The 4,391-nt window shown below is 42.8% G+C and overlaps 1 pseudogene; it reads left to right on the top strand.

Moving 5' to 3' along the window:
• Positions 1 to 209: 209 nt before the first annotated feature.
• Positions 210 to 4,190, top strand: LOC113606394 (ADP-ribosylation factor-related protein 1 pseudogene; annotated as a pseudogene).
• The last annotated feature ends 201 nt before the right edge of the window (positions 4,191 to 4,391 follow it).

Genomic DNA, 4,391 nt, shown 5'->3' with positions numbered 1-4,391 from the left:
TTGGTTAAAGCACATTCACAGTGGATTATTTTCTTTTCCCCATCAGTTCTCAATACAAATGCAGTACATTTCATAAAATGACAGTACACACTGCTCTTTTCAATACTTTCAGAAATACATTTAGTGATATGTTTGTGGATGACAAAATGATGTCAATGCATTTATCCGTCTGCCTTTCTACTAAACTGTAGATCAATGCAGGGCATTTGATGTATACCGTGTATTATAAGTGCTGTCCTCAACACTTCTGAAAATGGGTTATACCAAAAGCTTTAAGCATGAATTCATGACACTCTATTTAGAATTGGAAATCCACAAATTTCAGACTAGCTTATTCTATATTGATTCTCCTGTGGAAGAGATATAATGTTTAGAGACTACACTGGCCAGAATTTTCTCTCTTAAAAAACAAGCAAACGAATCAAATAGCAAAAATCATTTTTTGTTTCAGAGAAACCCTTACAAGTGTTCCTAAGAACAAATAAATAAGACTCATCAAATAGGACTTCTATTTCTACTTCTGTTTATGATGTGTGATATATACATGCATGTATATGTATATATACATACATATATACATATGTCTATATGTATGTATGTATATACCACACACACACATACAATTTTGAAGGTGCTGGAGAACTGCTGAAGCACAGAACTTGAGGAGCCAGGTCCTACAGCCACCACATAAGCAGTCCAACCGCCCTGAGGCCAGCATGCTGTAAGAAGCCCAAACTAGACCACATGCAGAATCCATATGGAGGTACTCAAGACTACATGAAGAGAGAGGCCCCAAGATTACATGAAGAGCCAGTGCCCAGCTGTTGCAGATTCCACTGTTCTTGCTTCACATCACTGCCTGCAACTTCATGCAATACCCTGAGTTGAATCTTTTCAAATTTTTTACCCACAGAAACTGTGAGAGATAACAAAATGATGATTGTTGTTTCAAGCCACAAAAAGAAAAAAAAAAAAAAGGAGATGGAAAACATACTTCCTTCAGGGAATCTGCCAATTTCTGGAACACAGTGAGAGACCAAAGTTCTGGAAAATGGGTCTAGTCAGGGGGCAACTGAACAGAGGCAGAGAACCCACAGAGAACTTCTGAAAATATCAAGGTGCTGAAGAGACAAAACTCGGAGTTCAAGACTGCCATGCAGCCAATATTCAAAACTAACAGGTAGGTTTTACATTTTATCAGCTGCTGTTTTCACATAACATGCACAAAAATGGCTAAATGGAAAAAGACTGATCATAGCAAGTATTGGTGAGCATGTGGAGTGACTCAAAGTCTCATATGTTTAAAGTGTTACAGACACTTGCACGTCTATTTGGCATTCAATACCTACTAGTGACAAACGTGTATATTCCACTCCTAGATATAAACTCGGATATACACTTAGGAGAAACAACTACATATGTTCACGAAAAGGCATGTACACTAGTGCATAGCAGCACTCTCCTTAATAAAGTAAAAAAGGAAACAATTCAAAGGTTCATAACAGCAGAATGAATGAATAAATGATCTTACATTCATACAATGAAATGCTATGCAGTAATGAGAGTGAATGAACTCCTTCTACATGTAAGAGCACAGTTTAATCTTACAAACATTATGTTGATTGAAATAAAGCCAAACACAAAAGAATTCCTTCTTTATGATTTCATTTATATAAAGCTCAAAAATAGGCAAAACTAATCTATACTGTGAGAAGTTAGGATAATGATTACCTTGGAAAGCATAGTGACCGGAAGTGGTCATTAGTGGGGTTCTGGGATGCTGCCAATGTTCTATTTCTTGATCAGGTTGCTGGTTATATGGGTATTTTCTCTTGGTGAAAATTTATTGAGCTGTACACTTATGATTTGTGCATATCTCTAATAAGCTATATGTCAATAATTATTCTTTTAAAAATAAGATCTTGCTCCTATACTTTCATTGGTTTTCATTCTGGGAACCCTCCAGGTTTTCAGTGAAGAGCTATGAACTATCCCATCCTGGCTCTGGCAGGCGGAGGAAAAGTCATCATTTTGAAATACATCTGGAGCATTCTCTATAACAAAGGCCTGCTCTCCAGGGAAAAAGACTCTACCAGCAATTTACCCTAGGTAGAAGGAAGGGTCTTCACCCAACTCCAGCTCCCTCTAGCCTTCCTGTCTCACCTAAGGGGAAAAGGAGAAAGCAAAGAAACACTTATGAAAGTCAAAACCCAGGGACACAGGCCCACTAAATGACTGACTTTTTTTTTTTTTTTTTTTGCGATACTGGGGCCTCTCACTGTTGTGGCCCCTCCCGTTGTGGAGCACAGGCTCCGGACGCGCAGGCTCAGCGGCCATGGCTCATGGGCCTAGCCGCTCCGCGTCATGTGAGATCTTCCCGGACCGGGGCACGAACTCGCGTCCCCTGCATCGGCAGGCAGACTCTCAACCACTGTGCCACCAGGGAAGCCCATGACTGACTTTTAATCATAAGATTATAGATCACTTTTCCACCCACACACCCTACTACCACGCCAACAGGACTCCAGTATAATAACAAGATAGATAGATAACACTGAAAGAGCTGCAACGTGCGGACTTTGTCTAAGGAGGAATTCTTAGGGAAGCTTCCAAAAACAGGGAGACAAAAACAAGTACACTCCAGGAATCTGAAGCCAGTGGCACCTACGGCTAGAGCAAACATTAAACACAGCCCAACTTCTAGCCAGATTAACATAGAACCTCACGCTAAGGGCCTGTTTATAATTCCTATTACCTCATGCCTGACCTTAAACAAACAAACAAAAAAATCACAAGACAAGCTAAAAGGCAAGAAAAAGGAAGATTTCCAGGCTAGACCAATATATATTTTTAATATACAGTATAAACTCTCTCCTGAACAACTGAATTAATCTACTTGATTCAAGGTAATTTTTTCTTCATTGGGCAAAAGGCTTAGTTATCTGCTTGAGTTATAAATAGTATCAAACTTTTGGAGATTGTAATACTGAATTTAATTAACACATTTTCTGCTAACATGCTGAATAACATTCTTTACCTCAGATCTCTGTTCAAATGCCACCTCATCAGTGAGTCCTTACATCACTTAAAATAGCAGCACTTCTTCGCACTCCTGATCCGCTCCCCGTTTATTTTTCTTCATAGCAGTAATCTTTCTCTGACACATTATAAATCTTATTCGATTGTTTATTATTTCCCTCCCCCCGCTATAACATAAGCTTCACGACGGCTGATTTGTTCATTACCTCTCCCCAAAGTTCCTATGGCAGTTAAGTGGTAAATATATGTTAAGTAAATGAATAAATATACACTCCATCAACATTTATGTATAGTGAAATAAAGATACCAGGTTATACGATGGTGGCTCACACTGATTGAATTCTTACCGTGTACTCAGAACTGTGCTTGGGACGGCCCACGTGCCGTCAGGCGCAGGGTCTGTGCGTCAGGCACGCGGTGGCTCCGGTGGCCAGGGGTGGGTGCAGGATGTCAGACCTGTATAAGGACATGCTTCTGAAGGACCAGTACTGCATCCTGATCCTGGGTCTGGACAATGCCGTGAGGACTACTGTCCTGGAGCGGTCAAAAACCCGGTTTCATAAGAACTCCAAGGGGAGGAGTCTGTCCAAAATCACCACCACCGTGGGTCTAAACATCGGCACTGTGGACGTTGAAAAGCCTCGCCTCCTGCTGTGCGGCTTAGCAGGGGGCAGGAAGAGCTGCAGTCTTTGTGGTACAAGGACCAAGCAGAGGGCCACGGCGTTCTCTGTGTCATGGGCTCCACGGAGGAGAGACTGAGTACAAGCGTTGGAGAAGATGGTCACGAGCGAGGCGCTGGGCGGCGTCCCCATCCTGGTGCTGGCCAGCAAGCAGGACGTTGAGACTTGCCTCGGGATCCGCGACATCCAAACTGCGTCCAGGGACTGCACCTCCAAGATCGGGAGGGCGCGACAGCCTGACCCAGGCCTGCTCGGCCCTCACAGGCAAGGGGCTGCGCGAGAGCGTCGGTGAAGTGCGTCGTGCGGAACGTGCTCCGGCCGCCGAGCGGCAGGACGTCACGCAAGCGCAGCCGCGCCCTCTGGCGCCCACCGCTCATCCCCAGAGCCGCAGGAGCTCCTACCCGCCCCGCGCCACCCATCCTGGGGCCTGGGGTTGCTTTGCCTTTTGGTTTTTCCGTTTGCTTTGTTTAAAAAAAAAAAAAGTGTGTTAAACAGCTATAGCTTTTACATGGATTACGTTATTTAAGCTTCACAACAACTCTCTGTGTAGGTACTATTATCTTATCCCTTTTGCAAATGAGAAAGCCAAAGAACAAAGAGCAAAATTATCCACCGTACCCCAGAGATAAATTGAATTTTTTTTTATCTTTTGGAATTTTGTCTAAATTACCA

This window comes from Aethalodelphis obliquidens, unplaced genomic scaffold, assembly GCF_003676395.1.
Source record: "Aethalodelphis obliquidens isolate GAN/ISIS:26980383/991018 unplaced genomic scaffold, ASM367639v1 scaffold3, whole genome shotgun sequence".
NCBI lineage: Eukaryota > Metazoa > Chordata > Mammalia > Artiodactyla > Delphinidae > Aethalodelphis > Aethalodelphis obliquidens.
The sequence above is the reverse complement of the archived record's forward strand: the minus strand, read 5'-3'. Positions and strand labels throughout refer to the sequence as shown.